Below are 25,072 nucleotides of genomic sequence, written 5' to 3' on the forward strand. Positions count from 1 at the left end.
GCTCTCACTTACTGCATTAAGACAACAACGTTTCAAACTGCTGTGTGCTGCGGTAGTTGAACCCTTATCCTCTGCATGACCTGTCATTGCCACAGTAACTAGATGAAACCCACTAGCATGTGTGGGAGTTGATTGAGCCATGTATGTGTTTCCTACCTTGCTATGCCTGCTATGCTTAGAGTTGTGTCAGGTCTGGTTCATCTGGGTGATGGGCTAGAGTGAAATGATTACGTCGGTAATGTGAGGGATGTGTTGAACATGTTTTGGTAAAGGTATCGATGAGAGGCCATGTAGGAGTACATGGTGGGTTGTTTCATTGAGGCCGCCCATAAGAACTGAGATCTGTATGCGTGATTTAAGATTCAGCTACTACCACACATTAGGCCCTGAAATATGACCCCGCTCGACTTACTGACCCCTCTCGTCCTCTGTCCAGGAGTTGCAACTAGTTTCTGGTGTTTGTAGGTTATGTGTTGGTGGCTGTGCGTAGCACTGACCCTAGGGGTGGGCTATGATGCGGTAGATACACCATGGCACGGTGTACCGAGTCGCTCGTTTGGTGTCTCGGGAACCCTACACACATCGTTTGGGGCCGTTGAGGACACCCCGGCTGGATTTCCTTGCGGATGGAACCCGAATAGGCGATAAACCTGGACTAGAGACTTGTGCGGTTAGTCAGGTCATGGTCTACACCCACGTCGGCTTTCGCTTGAAGTCTGCCGAGCACATGTCGTGTGTAGACGCTAACTGGTGGAAACATGTGTGACGAAGTACACCCCTGCATGGCATAAAACTATTCGAATAGCCGCGTCTGCGGTAAAGGACTACTTGGTTGCCTATACAGTTCATAGACAAGTTAATGGTTACTACTAAAAGACTCAAGATAAGTGTGAGTACCGAGGATGGCCCTCTCGTAGGATGACGAGGGAGGATCCCCGGTGGAGTATTGTGTTTGTGATTAGTGGACTCGTGTGCAAAAACTATTTTACTAGTGGTGTCTCGTAGGGTAGCTTAGCCAAGAGTCAAAGCTAGCTTGCTGCAATAACTCCACCGCCTTCTTGAGAATGAGCATGTATAGTAGGATCTGCTGTAAGACTTGTTGAGTACCTTTGTACTCAATTTGCTTTAATTACTGTTTTCAGACGACAACACCGCCCCCTCCGATGGGTTTTATGTAGACCTCGACGTCGATGAGTAACTTGCCACCCAGGTGGTGATTCTGGCCATGGAGGGCCCTATGTAGATAGACAGGCTTCGACAAGCCTTCTTTCTTTCTAGTGTCTGTACTCAGACTTATTTGCTTCCGCATGTTCTTGTATGCTTGTATGCTTGTATGACTTGAGTGTCGGGTCTTGTGACCCCTATCTGTATGAACATGTTATGTATGGCTCTCCGAAGCCTTTAAATAAAGTACTTGAGTTGTAGAGTTTTGTTGTGATGCCATGTTGTATTTGCACATATCGAGCATATTGTGTGTATGATTGAAATGCTTGGTATGTGTGGGATCCGATAATCTAGTTGTTTATCCTTGGCAGCCTCTCTTATGGGGAAATGTAGTCTAGTGCTCCTTGAGCCATAGTAGTCCGCTACAGCCCGGTTCACCAGAGTCGTGCTAGCCCAGCACTACTGCTCAGGACACTTGACTGGCCGGCATGTGTTTCACTTCGTTCCTATGTCTGTCCCTTCGGGGAAATGTCACGCGGTGACATCCGGAGTCCTGCTTATCCTGCTACAACCCAGGTTCCCTGGAATCCTCTTAGCCCAGTGCTACAGCCCGGATTCACACGCTGATGACCGACATGCTCGATGTGATTCATGTATGCCTGTCCCCATAGGTTAGTGCTGCTTTGGGTTCACGACTAGCCATGTCGGCCCGGGTTTTCTGTCATATGGATGCTAGCGACACTATCATATACGTGAGCCAAAAGGCGCAAACGGTCCCGGGCCATGGTAAGGCGACACCCGTGGGAATACCGTGCGTGAGGCCACAAAGTGATATGAGGTGTTACCGGCTAGATCGATGTGACTTGGAATCGGGGTCCTGACATCTCCAGCGTAGCTCAGCTCCCAGATCTCCTCGATCCTTTCGTAGTATCTGTCCTTGTTGTTACCGGTGTAGGATTCCATCGTTACCCCAGAGTTCTGATAACCATCGCTCTTCATGTCCTTGTCCTCGGTGTAGAATGTGTAGCCATTGATATTGTACGCCTCATAGGTCATCAGGTTGTGCTCGGCGCCCTGTGACAAGGCGAATATGAGTTGTTCTTCCGCGGAGGAATCCTCATGTAAAGGGTACGACATAAGCTTCTGCTTGAACCAACGCGTGAAACATGAGTTGTGCTCTTTGATCCGTCCGTCCTCTGTTGGCCTCGATCATTGTACGTCTTCTCAATAAAGGTTTTGTGCTCTACCACCCAAGGATCGACCACGTCTATGTGTTGTAGCGCGACTAGGTTTGCTCTTTCAAAGTCGGCGAGTCGACCCTCGAAGTCGACATGCATTTCGCGGTGACCCTCACGGTGACCCCATCCAGCGAGCCTGCCGAGGTGCCTGTTGACGGGCAGACCAACGGGGTTCTCGATGCCTAGATAATTCGTGCAGTAGGAGATGCACTATTCGGTCAGAAAGCCCCTGGCTATGCTTCCCTCTGGACGTGACATGTTGCGAACGTATCCTTTGATGACACCATTCATCCTTTCGAACGGCATCATGCTGTGCAGGAACGTCGGCCCGAGTTGGATGATATCCTTCACGATATGGACCAGCAGATGCACCATAATGTCGAAGAATGTGGGCGGGAAGTACATCTCAAGCTCACGTAGTATCACCACGATCTCTTCCTGTAGCCTTCTGAGTTGCCTCACGCCAACCGACTTCTGAGAGATGACGTCGAAAAAGTTGCATAGGCCAAATAGCATTTCACAGATGTGCGCGTCCATGATCCCACGGATTGCAACTGGAAGTATCTGCGTCATCAACACGTGACAGTCGTGAGACTTCATCCCGCTGAACTTCTGCTTCGCTGGGTCTAGGTATCTGCTTATCTTCCCCGCGTAACCGTAAGGAAGTTTTACTCCTATGAGGCAGGTGAAAAACTGCTCGATCTCCTCCTGACTTAGAGTGAAGCACGCGGGAGGGTAGTCATTTCCGGTCTTCTTGGCCTTTTTGCCTTTGCGACAACTTTCTGTGTCCTGCTTCGCCTCATCATCATCATCATCATTAGCATGAAGCTCCTGCCTGATGCCCACTGATTTCAAGTTTGCCCTTTCTCGGTCCATCTTTGGTCCTCTCTGGCATGTTGAACAGGGTACCAAGCAGACTCTCGCACACGTTCTTCGTGATATGCATGACATCAAGGCTGTGAGGCACACGGTGGATCTTCCAGTACGGCAAGTCCCAGAAAACAGACCTCGTTTTCCATATCTTCAACAGCGTCTCTGGCGCCTTTCGCTTCTTTGTTGGCTCTGGCGCCTTTTGCTTCTTTCCCGGCAGTGGGCAATCTTTCCAATTTTTCAACAGCTCGTCTATTTCCTCGCCGCTCCTCGTACACGGGCGTCTTTGGGGTTCGGTTTCACCATCGAATAGATCCTTGCGTTTTCTCCACGGGTCATCGTCGCGAAGCCACCTTCGATGTCCCATGAACACGGTTTTCGGAGACCCGAGATCTCTATCTAGCTGGCAATACATTGTGTCATCCATGCACCTGACGCATCTAGAAAATCCGTGGACCACCTGCCCCACGAGATATCCGTAATCCAGATAGTCATGCACCGTCGAGAGTAGTGCGGCTCTCATAGGGAAATATTCTTTCTCTGCGGCGTCCCACGTATTGGCTGGCGTTTTCCACAGCGTGTCTAGATCCTCTTTCAGCAGCCCCAGATACAGATTGATGTTGTTCCCTGGTTGTTTTGGCCCTTCAATTAGCATACTCATGTGAATGTACTTCCTCTTCATGCACAACCAGGAGGGAGGTTGTACATCCACACAAACACATGCCAGGTGCTATGTGTGCTTCTCTGGCTGCCAAACGGATTGACTCCATCGGTGCTCATGCCCAGCACGATGTTCCTTGGATCATTCCCAAATTCTGGGTCTTCGAAGTTCAACGCTTGCCACTGGCTCGCATCCTTAGGGTGACTCGGCATCTTGTCTTTTTTATTTACCTCCGGATCATTTCCGTCATCTTCCCGCTTCTTCTCCTCCCTATCCGCGTGCCAACGCAGGAGCTTTGCTACCTTAGGGTCCACGAAATACCGCTGCAGACGAGGAGTGATCGGAAAGTACCACACCACTTTTCGAGGAGCTTTCTTCCTCTTCTTGTATCGAGTGACACCGCACACTGGACATATGGTAGACTCCGCGCGCTCGTCCCGATAAATGATGCAATTGTTCATGCACACATGGTATTTCACGTGCGGTAAATCCAGAGGACACACAATTTTCTTCGCCTCCTCGAAACTGGTCGGGCACTTGTTCCCCTTGGGAAGACGTTCGTGCCAGAATGACATGTTCTCGTCGAAGCATGCGTCGGTCATTTTGTGTTTTACCTTCATCTCTAGAGCCATGAGCGTTACTTTCAGGCGGGTATCCTCGGGCCTGCATCCTTCATACAATGGAGTAACTGCGTCTATCTCTAGTTGATCCAGCTTGGCTTTCTCTCGGGCGACAGCTCTTGCGTTATCCGTTTGCTTGAGAAGCAGCTCTTGAATATGAGGGTCCTGCACTCAGCCTCCATCGTCGTCTGCTCCAGCATCTTCATCTTCATGATCATTCCCTTCGTCTTGATCTTCCTCATCATCATGTCCGGCATCTTCTAGATGATGACTGTGTACAGCATCACCATCGTGATCATGTCCTGGAGATTCTTCGTCTTCTCGCCCGCCCGAGCCGCAGTGGTTGTCTTGCTGCCCTTCCTCATTTCTTGCCTGGCCCCCATGGACGACTTCATAGTCATCTTCATCACCTTGCCACCGATAGCCATCCATGAAACCACGCAAGAGCAGGTGGTCCCGCACCTGCCCGGAATCCGGGTCCGCAATAAGGCTCTTCAGCTTGCATCTTCGACACGGACATCTTATCTCCGTCTCATTCTTTTGAAGCATCTCGGCCTTCGCGGAGCTCAAAAACCTATTCACGATGCCTTCGGTCATCGTGCGGACCATGGTCGCCTGCGGGGTAAAGCAAAACGATATTTTAGAACCAAGAAAAAATTTGGCATGACTTTCCCTAAAAATAGGACCAAAAAGAATGCATAGTGCCAAAATTCTCGCCGAAATGGAAATGAATCAACATTCCGGAAAAATATTGGCAACTATCGCATTTCAAATACCGGTACCTGCAAACACAAACATATATGCAACACCACAAACATATGCAACACCACAAACATACATAGATCTAGCTAGGCCACAAAAAGTGAATGTGCACATTGTTGGAGCGAGCTAGGGAGAAAAAAAGTAGATCTACAACATAAAGATAGCTTTCCCCTTACTTACCTATCAAAAAAGGTAATTTAACCACTTAATTTTGATGAATCTATGGTGCAAATGAGGTGAGGAGTAGGAGGCAACCGACACAAGTTTGGAGAAGGAGGTAGAGGGAATTAAGTGGGGAAAGTGAGTGTGTAGGTGTGGCTGTCCAAAATATCTAGCTGGTCCCAGGTTACTAATGGCGCACCACCCACTCATGCGCCATTAGTAACCCTACATACTAATGGCGCACCTGCTGGTGGTGTGCCATTAGTAGTTTTGCAAAAAAATAAAAAATATATATACTAATGGCGCACCGTGGCAGAGTGCGCCATTACTAGTTTAAACTAGTAATGGCGCACTATGCCACGATGCGCCATTAGTAGTTTTGCAAAAAAAAGAATTAAAAAAATACAGTAGTGGCACACTTGGTTGTTGGTGCGTCATTACTAGTTAGAACTAGTAATGGCGCACTGTGCCTGGATGCGCCATTAGTATGTTTGGAAAAATAAAAAAAAGTTTTTGTTACTAGTGGCGCACCATGTGTCTAGTGCGCCATTAGTGTCTTCCACACTAATGGCGCACCAGCACATGGTGCGCCATTAGTATATAGTAGTGGCGCACCACGTGTCTGGTGCGCCATTAGTGTCAATTTCATCTATAGCCCTTTTCCTAGTAGTGCGAGTGCGCCGAGACGGATCTCGCGGCCTTCAGCCAATCCTCCACCGGAAACCATGATGATGGGAATCGGAAGAATCACAACTTCTCCAACAAACTGCTAAGACATCTGCCCCACGGTGGGCACCAACTGTCGTGGATCTAAGACTGACAGTAGAATGGGGGGTAGGTATGAGGAGGCAAGATCCTAGCTATGGAGTAGTTGTACACACGAGTTTACGAGTTCAGGCCGTTCGCGGAGGAAGTAACAGCCCTACGTCTCGGTGCCCTGAGGCGGTCGACTAGATTGTATGTGTGTGAGTTTACAAAAGATGTGAACCCTTGTCCCAGAGGGGGGTGGCTTATATAGAGTGCGCCAGGACCCCTGCTCCCCTCCGTTACACAGGGTTCAATGTACATTAAGAGTGGAACGTTACTTGTAACACTAGCAATTAAGTGATATAAATGACAATTAAGTCTATGAGTAAATGCCCGACCATTGTTTGAGCAGAGTGGCTTTAGATCTTCTGTATGTCGAGTGGCTTCTGTGACGGTCGAGTGTCATTGATTCTTCCGAGTGGAATGTCTTTAGTCGAGTGGATGATGATACCCTTCGAATGCTTCTGGCTTTAGGGCGATGACCTTGGGGAGGGCGTCTAGGTCAGACCTGTGACCCTACCCTAGGTACATAGCTTCATCACCACCGGAGGGGGAATCAATCATGGAGGGCTTCTACATCAACACCATAGCCTCTCTGATGATGTGTGAGTAGTTTACCATAGACCTTCGGGTCCATAGTTATTAGCAAGATGTCTTCTTCTCTCTCTTTGGATCTCAATACAAAGTTCTCCTCGATCTTCTTGGAGATCTATTCGATGTAATTCTTTTTGCGGTGTGTTTTTCGAGATCTGATGAATTGTGGGTTTATGATCAAGTTTATATATCTATGAACAATATTTGATTCTTCTCTAAAATATTTTATGTATGATTGGTTATCTTTGCAAGTCTCTTTAAATTATCAGTTTGGATTGGCCTACTAGATACATCTTTCTTGCAATAGGAGAAGTGTTTAGCTTTGGGTTCAATCTTGCGGTGTCCTTTCCTAGTGACAGCAGGGGCATCAAGGCACGTATTTTATTGTTGCCATCGAGGATAAAAAGATGAGGTTTATTTCATATTGCTTGAGTTTATCCCTCTACATCATGTCACCTTGCCTAATGTGTTACTCTGTTCTTATGAACTTAATACTCTAGATGCATGCTGGATAGCGGTCGATGTGTGGAGTAATAGTAGTAGATGCAGAATCGTTTCGGTCTACTTGTCGCGGGCGTGATGCCTATATACATGATCATGCCTAGATATTCTCATAATTATGCACTTTTCTATCAATTGCTCGAAATAATTTGTTTGCCCACCGTAATACTTATGCTATCTTGAGAGAAGCCACTATTGAAAACTATGGCCCCCGGGTCTATCTTCTATCATATAAGTTTCCAATCTATTTCACTTTGTAATCTTTACTTTCAATCTATATCATAAAAATACCAAAAATATTTATCTTATTATCTCTATCAGATCTCACTCTCGTAAGTGATCGTGAAGGGATTGACAACCCCTTTATCGCGTTGGTTGCGAGGTTCTTATTTGTTTGTGCAGGTACGAGGGACTTGCGTGTAGTCTCCTACTGGATTGATACCTTGGTTCTCAAAAACTGAGGGAAATACTTACGCTACTTTGATGCATCACCCTTTCCTCTTCAAGGGACAACCAACGCAGTGCTCATGAGGTAGCAAGAAGGATTTCTGGCGCCGTTGCCGGGGAGATCTACGCACAAGTCAAGACATACCAAGTACCTATCACAAACTCTTATCCCTTGCAATACGTTATTTGCCATTTGCCTCTCGTTTTCCTCTCCCCCACTTCACCCTTGCCGTTTCATTCGCCCTCTTTTTCTGTTCGCCTCTTTTTGTTTGCCTCTTGTTGCCATCATGTCTGAAATTGGGGAGGTTATCGTTTATAAGGATAGTGGTAATAACATGGAAAACTTTGATGATTTTGTTGATTCTTTGAAACTTAGATCTACTCCACCTAAGCATGATATCAATGAGTCTCTCAAAGCCATGAGAATTTCCATTGATGAGTGCAAAGAAAGAACCGCTAGGATGCGTGCAAAAAAGGATTGCTTTGTAAAAGCGTGTTCTTCTTGTTTCGATGATAATAAGGATGAAGATCTAAAAGTGATTGATGTATCTCCTATTAAATTTTTGTTTTGTAATATGAATCTTGATAATGGTGGGACTGGAGATGAGTCAACTTTACTTAGAAGGCGTCCCAATGATTCGGAGTTTTTAGATCTTGATGCAAAAATTGGTAAAAGTGGGATTTGAGAGGTCAAAAATTTACGTAGCAATGAACCCACTATTTTGGATTTCATGGAATTTAATTATGATAATTGCTCTTTGATAGATTGTATTTCCTTGTTGCAATCCGTGCTAAATTCTACACATGCTTATAGTCAAAATAAAGCTTTTTACCAAACATACCGTTGATGCTTTAATGCAATCTTATGAAGAAAATCTTGAATTAGAAGTTTCTATCCCTAGAAAACTTCATGATGAGTGGGAACCTACTATTAAAATTAAAATTAAAGATCATGAATGATGTGCTTTATGTGATTTGGGTGCTAGCGTTTCCACGATTCCAAAAACTTTGTGTGATGTGTTAGGTTTCCGTGAATTTGATGATTGTTCTTTAAATTTGCATCTTGCGGATTCCACTATTAAGAAAACTATGGGAGGGATTAATGATGTTCTTATTGTTGCAAATAGAAATTATGTTCCCGTATATTTCATTATTCTTGATATTGACTGCAATCCTACATGTCCCATTATTCTTGGTAGACCTTTCCTTAGAATGATTGGTGCAATTATTGATATGAAAGAAGGGAATATTAGATTCCAAATTCCGTTAAGGAAAGGCATGGAACACTTTCCTAGAAAGAAAATTAAATTACCTTATGAATCTATTATGAGAGCCACTTATGGATTGCATACCAAAGATGATAATACATAGATCCATTCTTACTTTTATGCCTAGCTAGGGGCGTTAAACAATAGCGCTTGTTAGGAGGCAACCCAATTTGATTTTTGTTTCTTGATTTTTGGTTCTGTTTCTATACCAATATAAAAAGACCCAAAGAGGCAGATCCAACAGATCCCGGCCGTCAAATCAGTTCAATCCAACGACTCAGGCTGCTCCAATGGTGAGCGCTCAACACGTTTAGTGTGCAATTAATATCATACCAAATATTAATGCCAATGCTAATCACATAATTAATAGGCAAATAATATCCTATGTAATACTTACGTGTAAATAATATATTACCTAATATTAACGTGCATTGCATGTACACATTTACTAGTAGTAATAAATAATTCATCTAGCATATGTTTAGATGTGGCTTTATGTCTTTAATTAGTGTTTGTGCCAAGTAGAACCTTTGGGAAGACTTGGGGGAAGTTTTTGTGATCTTGCTGTTAAAAACAGAAACTTTAGCGCTCACGAGATTTTCTGTCATTTTTTACTGGAGAGTGAGATTAGGTTGATTCTTTTTGTACATGATTAATACACAAATTACTCACGTCCAACAATTTATTTCAGAATTTTTGGAGTTACATAAGTATTCGAAACCTACATATTACTACAGACTGTTCTGTTTTTGACAGATTCTGTTTTTCGTGTGTTGTTTGCTTATTTTGATGAATCTATGGCTAGTATCAAAGAGTATGAACCATAGAGAAGTTGGAATACAGTAGGTTTAACACCAATATAAATAAAGAATGAGTTCATTACAGTACCTTAAGTGGTGGTTCGTTTTCTTATACTAACGGAGCTCATGAGATTTTCTGTTGAGTTTTGTGTTGTGAAGTTTTCAAGTTTTGGGTGAAGATTTGATGGATTATGGAATAAGGAGTGGCAAGAGCCTAAGCTTGGGGATGCCCAAGGCACCCCAAGGTAAAATTAAAGGACAACCAAAATCCTAAGCTTGGGGATGCCCCGGAAGGCATCCCCTCTTTCGTCTTCGTCCATTGATAACTTTACTTGAGGCTATATTTTTATCCACCACATGCTATTTGTTTTGCTTGGAGCGTCTTGTATGATTTGAGTCTTTGCTTTTTATTTTACCACAATCATCCTTGCTGTACACACCTTTTGGGAGAGACACACATGAATTGGAATTTCTTAGAATACTCTATATGCTTCACTTATATCTTTTAGATAATTTTTGCTCTAGTGCTTCACTTATATCTTTTAGAGCACGGTGGTGGTTTTATTTTATAGAAATTATTGATCTCTCATGCTTCACTTATATTATTTTGAGAGTCCTTTAGAACAGCATGGTAATTTGCTTTGGTTATGAAATTAGTCCTAAATATGATAGGCATCCAAGATTGGTATAATAAAAACTATCATAAAAAGTGCATTGAATACTATGAGAAGTTTGATACTTGATAATTGTTTTGAGATATAAAGATGGTGATATTAGAGTGTGCTAGTTGATTAGTTGTGAATTTGAGAAATACTTATGTTGAAGATTGCAAGTCCCGTAGCATGCACGTATGGTAACTGTTGTGTAACAAATTTGAAACATGAGGTGTTCATTGATTGTCTTCCTAATGAGTGGCGGTCGGGGACGAGCGGTGGTCTTTTCCTACCAATCTATCCCCTAGGAGCATGCGCGCAATGCTTGGTTTTTGATGACTTGTAGATTTTTGCAATAAGTATGTGAGTTCTTTATGACTAATGTTGAGTCCATGGATTATACACACTCTCACCTTTCCATCATTGCTAGCCTCTTCGATACCGTGCATTGCCCTTTCTCACCTTGAGAGTTGGTGTAAACTTCACTGGTGCATCCAAACCCCATGATATGATACGCTCTATCACACATAAACCTCCTTATATCTTCCTCAAAACAACCACCATACTTACCTATTATGGCATTTCCATAGCCATTCCGAGATATATTGCCATGCAACTTTCCACCGTTTCATTTATGACATGCTTCATCATTATCATATTGCCTTGCATGATCATGTATTTGACATCGTATTTGTGGCAAAGCCACCATGCATAATTTATCATACATGTCACTCTTGATTCATTGCCCTTCCCGGTACACCGCGGGAGGCATTCATATAGAGTCATATTTTGTTCTAGTATCGACTTGTAATCATTGAGTTGTAAATAAATAGAAGTGTGATGATCATCACTAATAGAGCATTGTCCCAATAAAAGGCCAAATAAAAGTAAAAAAAGAAAGGCCAAAAAGGGACAATGCTACTATCCTTTTTTTCCACACTTTTCCTTCAAAGTAGCACCATGATCTTTATGATAGAGAGTCTCTTGTTTTGTCACTTCCATATACTAGTGGTAATTTTTCATTATAGAACTTGGCTTGTATATTCCAACAATGGGCTTTCTCAAATGCCCTAGGTCTTTGTGAGCAAGCAAGTTGGATGCACACCCACTTAGTTTCTTTTGTTGAGCTTTCATACATTTATCGCTCTAGTGCATCCATTGCATGGCAATCCCTACTCCTTGCATTGACATCAGTTGATGGGCATCTCCCTAGGCCATTGATTAGCCACGTCAATGTGAGACTTTCTCCTTTTTTGTCTTCTCCACATAACCCCCATCATTATATTCTATTCCACCCATAGTGTTATATCCATGGCTCATGCTCATGTATTGCGTGAAAATTGAAAAAAAGTTTGAGATTACTAAAGTATGAAACAATTGCTTGGCTTGTCATCGGGGTTGTGCATGATGAGAGCATTCTTGTGTGATGAAAATGGAGCATGACCAAACTATATGAATTTGTAGGGATGAACTTTCATTTGCCATGTTATTTTGAGAAGACATGATTGCTTAGTTAGTATGCTTGAAGTATTATTATTTTTATGTCAATATTAAAGTTTTGTCTTGAATCTCTCGGATCTGAGTATTCATGCCACAATAAAGAAAATTACATTGAGAATTATGCTAGGTAGTGTAGCGACCCGACCTCAGACGGTCAAGCCTCTGTGTATCTGTGCCATCCCTGGATCGGTATGCTGGCACACACAGTACATCAATGTATATATCAAAGTGCAATCACATGTATAAATAACGTAAAACTGATATATACCTCATCAGTCTCAGCGGAAACAAACAATCGGGTGTGGAGTCCCATCAACTCCATCGGCAAGTTGAGTGTAGACCGTAACCCTGTACCGTACTCTTATTCGTCGGAAGAAACATATCTGCAACATGAGACGTTGCAGCCGTGTAGGTCAGTACATTGAATGTACCGGCAAGATCACTGTAAGAAAAACAGATGATAAACTATACTACATGAAATATGGCTTTGTGGCTCTGGGTCTGAGTTTTTGCATAAAAGCTGGTTTTATTTTTCCCTACATCAAAGGAAATAACCGGAGTTTGTACTATGGAGTTTCTATCATGACATGGTTCCGCCAACCGATGTCTCATAGCCCAAATCATGATAAGTTGCCCATAATTAAGTTATCAGTCCGGTGTTGAGAGTTCTGAGATAAATCCAAGTCCAGAGGCTCAAATTGCCCGTAATCGGGGACACGGCTAATCGGTTAGGTTTAAACCCTCTATAGAGGTTTGTACACTTTACCCGCAAGATTCAATCCCTCTTTTACGTTCTCACACTTCAAGGTGTTTGTGAACAAGATGACCGAAACATGGTCTTCCGAAGAGTTCGTCTGACCACTGTCCGGTGCTCATCCAATCCTATCGTAGTTCTACATCTGCTAGAACCATCCCAGCCAGAGTCACCACTAGGGTCAACCAAGACAGAGCCCATAGTGACTTGCGGTTGCACAGGTAAGCTTCCGAGCATGAAGTATTCTTCCGTCTCTTTGAGTCTGGGTGAAGCTTTCCGCAAGATGTCATGGCGCTTCTCCATGCATCCCGGCCATCCACTGGTTTCTCCAGGGTGCCCTTCAATCGTCCTTCACCCAGTAGTGTGTATTGAATTCTTGTCTCGAGTTTCAAAATCTTGAGGTCTTGAGGTCATGAAGATGCAGTCCTTGCCGATGACATCATGAAGTTGTCATCATTGACGTAGAGTCCTCCATTCTCACACCACTCCCAAGCACTCATACCAACCCCATCTACTATAGCGTAGCATTTTAAAATAAATAACGTCCCGGGCTTCGTAACAGGGAGATGGGTACCTACCTCATGCATTCTACTCAACTACAAGATCCAATAACACTACTAGAGGGACTATGTAGGGTGATACTAAATGCAGTAAACATAGGTATGAATAACATGGTCAAAGTGAACTTGCCTGGTATTACTTGATGAAGATAATAACGCTCTCGGAATAAAGACTTGGTAGAACTTTCGTCACTCCGTTGAAAATCTATTGAGTCAAACATAACATTCACATAAGCAAAACATTCTAACAATCAGTTCTATCAATCATATTAACACTCAATCAAAATAAAAGCAACAAAGAAAACCAAATAGAAAATCCAAAGAAAATTTCAAAGAAAACTAGGGAGAAACCAACTTCACACAATAACAATCAATACTTTCTTATTAAAACTAAATTACTCTAATAACTTTTCTACAACATAGAAAATATAATCCTAATGAAACAACAGAAAATAATTTACTAAAGCATTTACTAGCAAAAATAACTAGTATGAAAACTATTGTAACTATCTAGTTAACACCAGAACAACTATAACAACTAGCAAAACACTAAGACAATAGTAAACAATACTAAAATAATTATCAAACTAATTTACTCCTAAATAACAGAATCAATGACAACATATATTGAAGTGGCAAAAAGAATTACTTTCCAAACTAATAAAACTATTTTATCAACTATCACTATGAACTAAACGAACAAATACTAAAAGTAGCTAAACACTAATAAATAACTACAAAAATTTATCTACTATAGTCTAACAGAAACATATGACAACATGTAAAAATTTACAAAAATAATTAACTAAAAATAATTAAAAACACTAATTATATGACTAAAACAACTACATAAGCAAAACAGTACTGTTTTCACAATAAACCTAATTTAAAATAAACTAAAAAATAAGCCACTATATGCTACTGGATAGAAAAAACAATACAAGAATAGTAGCAAAAAGAATCAATCAAAAATCTATTCTAGAATTCAAACTAGAGCCAAAACAGTGTTTGGGGCATATTTGAAATAAACCAGATTTAAACTCCTCAAATTCAAAATTTCAAGTCACTAACGGAAACTTCACAAAATTTGTGACACAGTGCAATTGGAATCACTCAAAAACATTAAGCAGGCTAAAAGATACAAGCAATCTAAGATTGAAACATTTTCTGTTTTTTAAAACATAAACGAAAAAACAACAACAACCAGGCACTAGCTACGTAGCGGGCTGCAACTGGGCCTACGGGGTGTGCGTTCTGTAACTAAGCTACGCTCGGCCGTGTTATCACTAAAACGTACATGTGTGTTTAATAAAATAAACCGGCGAACCAGTCCGGTCTAAACCGACGTAAACCGACTAATAGAACCGATCTACTAAAACCGATCCAGCCGATCTAAACAAAAACCTATCTAAAAAACCAAAACAATTTTTTCTTAACTGAACGAATAGAGCTCGTATGTACAGAGAAGAATCAACGTACATTGGGGCGATGGGGTGACTCGGCTCCGGCGGTTCCGGTGGTCGGGGGCAGCGGCGTAGGTCTCGAGTAGATGCGGTGGTGAGTCGCGGTTCCGGAGGTGGCGACGGAGTAACTTGGGAACGTCGGACGGCTGCGGGGCGAGGTGACAAAACTCGGTGCTCCGGGTGCTCCGGCGAAGACAACGAGTTTGGTATGGCCTCTGTAGATGGAGAGGGGATGCAAGACCTTGTCAAAACGAAACTAGGGACCGAGAGTTGTCGAAACACAAAATAAGAAGACTTGGGATGGCTCACCGGAGTGGGAAAATGGCGATGAACTGCAGTGTCTTCGGCCAGATTGGAACGACGAGTACGAGCTATAGGGGTGGACTTGGCGAGGGGTTTCGAAAGGAATCGGTCTAAAGGGGTCGTGCCTATTTATAGGACATATTTCTTAGGCGAGGGGAAGGCTAGAGATAGGGTTTCCACGAAGATTGCACGCGGCGGCTGCGTGTACGTGTACGTGTAGATTTCTGTTCTGATACGTGTATTGGGGAAGAAGAAGAAGGTACGCGGGGCCCAGTCATTAGGAGAGAAAGTCAACGAGGGAGGAGATCCAGGCGGGCAAAGGGAGGCAGCGGATGGGGACCGTGCGCTGGGCGCTCGGCCTCCTTTTTTTTGCCTGAGCTATTATATAGGCATATAATATATTGAAAAAAAATCATAAAAAGATTTCCTAAAACATGAACATATTTCCAGATGCAAATAAAATTCACAAAAATTCAAACATTGCTGCTGTTGCAATAAAACCCAATAAAATTAATTTTTTTAAATACCAAAATGATTTCAAATTTATTTTCTTGTAATTTTCCATTGAAGGTAATCATTTTACCCTTATTTCTATTTATTTATTTTTAGGAGAAAAATAACTTGAATAAAAACCAAATAACTCCAAATTGAAAGGGGTTTCAAAATACCTTCAAAGCGACTTTCAATTTACTCTTTTAAATTTACAACTCATATTTCATATAATTTGAAGAGGTCATTTTATATTCTCTCATGAAAATCATTGAGTTGCATAAAGTTTCTGAATTTGAAATATTTCCAAATGGAAATTCAATTCTTTTCAAAACCCTTTTCATTTATTTAAATGAAAGAAGTCATATCATCTTCACTCTAGGGGTTTGTGATGAAATGAATTTGAATTCATGGAGATCATAAATGCAAAGAGAAAGTTTGGGAAAGTCATTTCATTCCCTCTCATTCAACTTTCAAAAAGTTCCAAATTCCACTCAATTTCACACAAGCAACCACACCACAATCAAACAAACAATCAAAACTATTTATTTAATATAACATTCCAGAATTTAGAATTTTGGGATGTTACAGGTAGCATTCCACATCAAAAATTATGTTTTTATCATTTACCTACTCGAGGACGAGCAGGAATTAAGATTGGGGATGCTTGATACGTCTTCAACATATCTATAATTTTTTATTGTTCCATGCTATTATATTATCTGTTTTGGATGTTTAATGGGCTTTATTATACACTTTTATATTATTTTTGGGACTAACCAACTAACACAAGGCCCAGTGCAAATTGCTGTTTTTTTGCCTATTTAAGTGTTTCGCAGAAAAGAAATATCAAACGGAATGAAACCTTTGGGAGAGTTATTTTTGGAACAAACATGATCCATGGGACTTGGAGTAGACGTCAATAAAGAAGCGAGGAGGCCACGAGGCAGGGGGCGCGCCTGCCCCCTGGGCGTGCCCCACCCTCGTGGGCCCCTCGCAGCTCCACCGACCTACTTCTTCCTCCTATATATATATCCATATACCCCGATGAAAGGACATGCGGTGCCCCCATATGTTGGTTTCAAGGAGTTCATGAGATGGCTAAAGTGCTTTTCAAGGAATTTTCCAAAGATTGGTCATGTGTGAGTTGAGATGGCCAAAGTGCTTTTCAAGGAATTATCCAAAGATTGGTCATGTGTGAGTTGAGCTTATTGCAAGCATGTCTTGAAGAAGAAGATTGTGTGATCATTCATGTTTACCTTCAAGACATCATCCAAATGAAGAGAGTTGGAAAGATTCAATGTTGATCAAGACTAAGTCCAGAGTGAATCAAGTTGATCAACTCAGAAAGCGTAGAAGAAGTACCGAGAGGGATCAAGTGATCCCATGGTATGGTAAGCATTGTCCATTACTCTTTGTGTACTAACCCATGGTCTACGTGAGAGTTCTTTGTGGGGTTAGGTATGTTTCCATGGTCTTGCGTCAAGAGGAAGATCTCATACAACCCATGGAGGATGATATCAAGTGGTGATCATCATCAAGTTTGCAGTGTGCAAGTTTAAGTGGAGCAACTCGAAGAGTGGCTCACCCATAATGGAGTATGGGGGAGAAATCAAGCTTGAAGATTGCCGTCCATTGTGGTATCAATGGAATTGTGAAGATGTGCCAAAGAGTGGCTCACCCATAGTGGAGTATGGGGGAGCAATCAACTAGTCTTCATCGAGCCAACACAATAAAGAAAGGTGGTCCAACTTGAGGAAGTCAAGATCGTCATCATCTAGCTCAAGTGGACTATGTGCAAGGCAAAGGTTTTCCCTTGATAGGTTTTCTATTTTACCGGTCTCATAGTGGTAGTTGGGAGACCGGGTTGTAGGATCAATTGCCGTACTATCAAGGGGGGCTCTCCAGGGAGTACCTTGATCGTATCATTAGTCGAGAGCTCAAACCATTGCATCCTTGCATCATCTTTCTTGGTTCTTGTTTGGTTCCTTTTGTGAGTCTTAGATCTTATGGTCATCTTGATGACAAGCTTGAGTTCATCGAAAACGGAGTTCGCATGCGTCTTCTATGATGTTTTTGGTGTTGGAGGTTTTACCGGTCTTATCCAAGGAAGGGTTATCACCATTTTATTATGGTCCTTTTCTCATTTGCTTCTTATTGATATTTCTCTCAAGATTGTGTTAGCCCTTGTCATTAGCTTTCCAACAAACTTGGTTTCGTTGAATTCGGAGCTCGTATGCGAAAGTTGTGGCTGTTTTGATATTGCCTGTTTTTCACAGAGAGGTTGTACCGCCCCATGGAGAGGTTGTACCGCTTGACCGGTACAACCGGTGTTTGGAGCGGTTGTACCGCTCCAGAATTGGTCCAGAGGTTGTACCGGTCATGTACCGCTCTACCACCGGACTGGTCTCTATTGTGGTGCGGTTGTTGGGCGGTTGTGGGCCGGTTGTACCGCTTATTGCCTGTTACTGGTTGTACCGGTGATCATAGAGGTTGTACCGCTCCTATGTTATTCTGTACATAACGTGCAGATTCATGGGGACCTATTTAAGGGGGTCTTCTTCCCCAATGGTTCCCTAACTCTTGAGCTCGTTTTTGCCCCCATTGTTGACCTTCTTTGAGCTTGCTAACTCACAATCCCTCCATGGATTCTTGCTAGTTTTTGAGGGAAAAAGAGAGGAGATCTAGATCCACATTTCCACCAATCAGTTTCTCCTCTATGTGAGGGGGACCCCTTGGATCTAGATCTTGGAGTTCGTGGTGTTCTCCTTCTTGTTCTTCCTCTCATTTTCCTCCCTAGCATTAGTTGCTTTGGTGGGATTTGGGAGAGAAGGACTTGGGCACTCCGTGTGCCCTTGCCATTGCATTTGTGCATCGGTTTGAGTTCCCCATGGTGATACGTGGAAGTTACAAGTTGGGAATCTTATTACTCTTGGGTGCTTGGTACCCTTGAGCTTGTTCCTCTTGGGTGCTTGGGCGCCCTAGACGGTTGGTGGTGTTCGGAGCTCAATCATTGTGGTGTAAAGCTCCGAGCAAGCGTCGGAGTCTCCAATTAGGTTGTGGAGATCGCCCCGAGCAATTTGATGGGTACCGGTGACCGCCCCCAAGGGTTGCCAAAGTGTACGGGTTCAGTGACTGCCCCCAAGGGTTGCCATTTGTACGGGTTCGGTGACCGCCCTCAAGGGTCCCTTACTGGAATCACGGCATCTTGCATTGTGCGAGGGCGTGAGGATATTACGGTGGCCCTAGTGGCTTCTTGGGGAGCATTGTGCCTCCACACCGCTCCAAACGGAGATTAGCATCCGCAAGGGTGTGAACTTCAGGATACATCGTCGTCTCCACGTGCCTCGGTTATCTCTTACCCAAGCCCTTTACTTATGCACTTTACTTTGTGATAGCCATATTGTTCTGTGTCATATATCTTGCTATCACATAGTTGCTTATCTTGCTTAGCATAAGTTGTTGGTGCACATAGGTGAGCCTAGTTGTTTTAGGTATTGTTCTTGGCAAATTAACCGCTAGGTTTATTCCGCATTTGTTCAAGCCTAAACCTATTTTTTAAAGCGCCTATTCACCCCCCCCTCTAGGCAACATCCACGAAACCCTATTTCCACCGCCGCAGCCTTCTGTACCCAAGAGATCCCATCTTGGGGCCTTTTCGGAGCTCTGCCGGAGGGGGAATCAATCACGGAGGGCTTCTACATCAACACCATAGCCTCTCCGATGATGTGTGAGTAGTTTACCACAGACCTTCGGGTCCATAGTTATTAGCTAGATGACTTCTTCTCTCTCTTTGGATCTCAATACAAAGTTCTCCTCGATCTTCTTGGAGATCTATTCGATGTAATTCTTTTTGCGGTGTGTTTGTCGAGATCCGATGAATTGTGGGTTTATGATCAAGTTTATCTATGGACAATATTTGATTCTTTTCTGAAATCTTTTATGTATGATTGGTTATCTTTGCAAGTCTCTTCGAATTATCAGTTTGGTTTGGCCTACTAGATTGATCTTTCTTGCAATAGGAGAAGTGCTTAGCTTTGGGTTCAATCTTGCGGTGTCCTTTCCCAGTGACAACAGGGGCAGCAAGGCACGTATTGTATTGTTGCCATCGAGGATAAAAAGATATGGTTCTGTCATATTGCTTGAGTTTATCCCTCTACATCATGTCATCTTGCCTAATGCGTTACTCTGTTCTTATGAACTTAATACTCTAGATGCATGCTGGATAGCGGTCGATGTGTGGAGTAATAGTAGTAGATGCAGAATCGTTTAGGTCTACTTGTCGCGGACGTGATTCCTATATACATGATCATGCCTAGATATTCTCATAATTATGCACTTTTCTATCAATTGCTCGACAATAATTTGTTTGCCCATCGTAATACTTATGCTATCTTGAGAGAAGCCACTAGTGAAACCTATGGCCCCGGGGTCTATCTTCTATCATATAAGTTTCCAATCTATTTTACTTTTCAATCTTTACTTTCAATCTATATCATAAAAATACCAAAATATTTATCTTATTATCTCTATAAGATCTCACTCTCGTAAGTCACCGTGAAGGGATTGACAACCCCTTTATCGCGTTGGTTGCGAGGTTCTTATTTGTTTGTGCAGGTACGAGGAACTTACGTGTAGTCTCCTACTGGATTGATACCTTGGTTCTCAAAAACTGAGGGAAATACTTATGCTACTTTGTTGCATCACCCTTTCCTCTTCAAGGGAAAACCAACGCAGTGCTCAAGAGGTAGCACTCAACACTCATCGGACCGCATGCATCGGTATGTATTATTTCCAATAAGTCAGCGGCTCGCTCCATTGCTCCGGAGAATGGAGTCTTAGTCATCTTACCCATGAGGCATGGTTCGCAAGCATCAAGTGATTCCAAAAGCCCATCAGCATGGAGTTTCTTCATGCGCTTTACACCAATATGACCTAAACGGCAGTGCCACAAATATGTTGCACTATCATTATCAACTTTGCATCTTTTGGCATCAATATTATGAATATGTGTATCACTACGATCGAGATTCAATAAACCATTCACATTGGGTGTATGACCATAGAAGGTTTTATTCATATAAACAAAACAACAATTATTCTTTGACTTAAATGAATAGCTGTATTGCAATAAACATGATCTAATCATATTAATGCTCAACGCAAACACCATAACATTTATTTAGGTTCAATTCTAAACCCGAAGGTAGAGGGAGTGTGCGATGGTGATCGTATCTACCTTGGAATCACTTCCAACACACATTGTCACCTCGTTCTTAACTAGTATCTGTTTATCTTGCAACTCCTATTTCAAGTTACTACTCTTAGCAACTGAACCACTATCAAATATCGAGGGGTTGATATAAACACTAGTAAAGTACACATCAATAATATGTATATCAAATATACCTTTGTTCACTTTTCCATCCTTCTTATCCGCCAAGTATCTAGGGCAGTTCCACTTCCAGTAACCATTTCTTTTGCAGTAGAAGCACTCGGTTTCAGGCTTGGGTCTGGCTCTGGGCTTCTTCATGGGAGTGACAACTTTCTTGCCATTCTTTTGAAGTTTTCCCTTTCTTTCCTTTGCCCTTTTCTTGAAACTAGTGGTCTTGTTAACCATCAACACTTGATGCTTTTTCTTCATTTCTACCTTCTCTGATTTCAGCATTGCGAAGAGCTTGGGAATTGTTTTCATCATCCCTCGCATATTGTAGTTCATCACGAAGTTCTAGTAACTTGGTGATAGTGACTAGAGAACTCTGTCAATCACAATCTTATCTGGAAGATTAACTCCCACTTGATTCAAGCGATTGTAGTAGTACCTAGACATTCTGAGCATATGCTCACTAGCTGAGCTATTCTCCTCCATCTTGTAGGAAAAGTACTTTGTCAGAGGTCTCATAGCTCTTAACACGGGCATGAGTCTGAAATACCAATTTCAACTCTTGGAACATCTCATATGCTCCATGTCGTTCAAAACATTTTTGAAGTCCCGGTTCTAAGCCGTAAAGCATGGTGCACTAAACTATCAAGTAGTCATCATACCGAGCTTGTCAAACGTTCATAACGTCCGCATCTGCTCCTGCAATAGTTCTGTCACCTAGCAGTGCATCAAGGACATAATTCTTCTGTGCAGCATTGAGGATAATCCTCTGATCACGGACCTAGTCCGCAACATTGCTACTATCATCTTTCAACTTAGTTTTCTCTAGGAACATATCATAAATAAAACGGGGAAGCTATACGCGAGCTATTGATCTAGAACATACATATGCAAATACTATCAGGACAAAGTTCATGATAAATTTAAGTTCAATTAATCATATTACTTAAGAACTCCCACTTAGATAGACATCCCTCGAGTCATCTAAATGATCACGTGATCCATATCAACTAAACCATGTCCGATCATCACGTGAGATGGAGTAGCTTTCAATGGTGAACATCTCTTTGTTGATCATATCTACTATATGATTCACGTTCGACCTTTCGGTCTCAGTGTTCCGAGGCCATATCTGCATATGTTGGGCTCGTCAAGTTTAACCCGAGTATTCTGCACATGCAAAACTGGGTTGCACCCGTTGTATGTGAACATAGAGCTTATCACGCCTGATCATCATGTGGTGTCTCGGCATGACGAACTGTAGCAACGGTGCATAATCAGGGAAAACACTTATACCTTGAAATTTATTGAGGGATCATCTTATAATGCTACCGCCGCACTAAGCAAAATAAGATGCATAAAAGATAAATATCACATGCAATCAAAATATGTGACATGCTATGGCCATCATCATTTTGTGCCTTTGATCTCCATCTCCAAAGCACTGTCATGATCTCCATCATCACCGGCTTGACACCTTGATCTCCATCGTAGCGTCGTTGTCGTCTCGCCAACTATTGCTTCTACGACTATCGCTACCGCTTAGTGATAAAGTAAAACAATTACATGGCGATTGCATTTCATACAATAAAGTGACAACCATAAGGCTCCTGCCAGTTGCCGATAACTTTTACAAAACATGATCATCTCATACAACAATTTATATCTCATCACGTTTTGATCATATCACATCACAACATGCCCTACAAAAGCAAGTTAGACGTCCTCTACTTTGTTGTTGCAAGTTTTACGTGGCTGCTACGGGCTTCTAGCAAGAATCGTTCTTACCTACGCATCAAAACCACAACGATTTTTCATCAAGTGTGCCATTTTAACCTTCAACGAAGACCGTCCATAGTCAAATTTGATTCAACTAAAGTTGGAGAAACAGACACCCGCCAACTGATGACCCACAAGTATAGGGGATCTATCGTAGTCCTTTCGATAAGTAAGAGTGTTGAACCCAACGAGGAGCAGAAGGAAATGGTAAGCATTTTTCAGTAAGGTATTCTCTGCAAGCACTGAAATTATCGGTAACAGATAGTTTTGTGATAAGGTAATTTGTAACGGGTAACAAGTAATAAAAGTAAAAAAGGTGCAGCAAGATGGCCCAATCCTTTTTGTAGCAAAGGACAAGCCTGGACAAACTCTTATATAAAGGAAAACACTCCCGAGGACACATGGGAATTATCGTCAAGCTAGTTTTCATCACGTTCATATGATTCACGTTCGGTACTTTGATAATTTGATATGTGGGTGGACCGGTGCTTGGGTACTGCCCTTCCTTGGACAAGCATCCCACTTATTATTAACCCCTCTTGCAAGCATCCGCAACTACAAAAGAAGTATTAAGGTAAACCTAACCATAGCATGAAACATATGGATCCAAATCAGCCCCTTACGAAGCAACTCATAAACTAGGGTTTAAGCTTCTGTCACTCTAGCAACCCATCATCTACTTATTACTTCCCAATGCCTTCCCCCTAGGCACAAACAATGGTGAAGTGTCATGTAGTCGACGTTCACATGACACCACTATAGGAGAGACAACATACATCTCATCAAAATATCGAACGAATACCAAATTCACATGACTACTTATAGCAAGACTTCTCCCATGTCCTTAGGAACAAACGTAACTACTCACAAATCATATTCATGTTCATAATCAGAGGGATATTAATATGCATAAAGGATCTGAACATATGATCTTCCACCAAGTAAACCAACTAGCATCAACTACAAGGAGTAATCAACACTACTAGCAACCCACAGGTACCAATATGAGGTTTTGGGACAAAGATTGGATACAAGAGATGAACTAGGGTTTGAGAGGAGATGGTGCTAGTGAAGATGTTGATGGAGATTGACCCCCTCCCGCTGAGAGGACCGATGGTGATGATTTCCCCCTCCCGGAGGGATGTTTCCCGGGCAGAACAGCTCCGCCGGAGCCCTAGATTGGTTCCGCCTCGTGGCGGCGGAGTTTCGTCCCGTGAGCTTGATTATGATTTTTTCTCGGACGAAAGACTTCATATAGCAGAAGATGGGCACCGGAGGCCTGCCAGGGGGCCCACGAGATAGGGGGTGCGCCCAGGGGGGTAGGGCGCGCCCCCCACCCTCGTGGCCAGGGTGTGGGCCCCCTCTAGTAAATTCTTTCGCCAGTATTTTTTATATATTCCAAAACGTGCTCCCGTGAAGTTTCAGGACTTTTGGAGTTGTGCAGAATAGGTCTCTAATATTTGATCCTTTTCCAGCCCAGAATTCCAGCTGCCGGCATTCTCCCTCTTCATGTAAACCTTGTAAAATAAGAGAGAATAGGCATAAGTATTGTGACATTATGTGTAATAACAGCCCATAATGCAATAAATATTGATATAAAAGCATGATGCAAAATGGACGTATCACCAGCCACCTTTATGCAAAACAAGTTGCATGTCTGTCGGTGGAACCGGTCTCATGAACGTGGTCATGTAAGGTTGGTCTGGGCCTCTTCATCCAACAATACCACTGAATCAAAATAAGACGTTGGTGGTAAGCAGTATGACTATTATCGCCCACAACTCTTTGTGTTCTACTCGTGCATATCATCTACGCATAGACCTGGCTCAGATGCCACTGTTGGGGAATGTAGCATACAATTTCAAAAATTATCCTACGATCACGCAAGATCTATCTAGGAGATGCATAGCAACGAGAGGGGGAGAGTGTGTCCATGTACCCTCATAGACTGAAAGTGGAAGCGTTAGGTTAAGGCGGTGGATGTAGTCGAACGTCTTCGCGATCCAACCGATCTTAGTACCGAACGTACGGCACCTCTGTGTTCAGCACACGTTCAGCTCGATGACGTCCCTCGAACTCTTGATCCAGCAGAGGGTCGAGGGAGAGTTCCGTTAGAACGACGGTGTGGTGACGGTGACGGTGATGTGATCCACGTAGGGCTTCGCCTAAGCACTACGACGCTATGACCGAAGGAGTAAACTGTGGAGGGGGGCACCGCACACGGCTAAGAGAATAATTGATGTGCCTTTGGGGTGCCCCCACCCCCGTATATAAAGGAGGAGAGGGGAGGCCGG

The sequence above is a fragment of the Triticum urartu genome, chromosome 2A, assembly GCF_056163025.1.
Source record: "Triticum urartu cultivar PI428250 chromosome 2A, HENAU_Tu73, whole genome shotgun sequence".
Classification (NCBI taxonomy): Eukaryota; Viridiplantae; Streptophyta; class Magnoliopsida; order Poales; family Poaceae; genus Triticum; species Triticum urartu.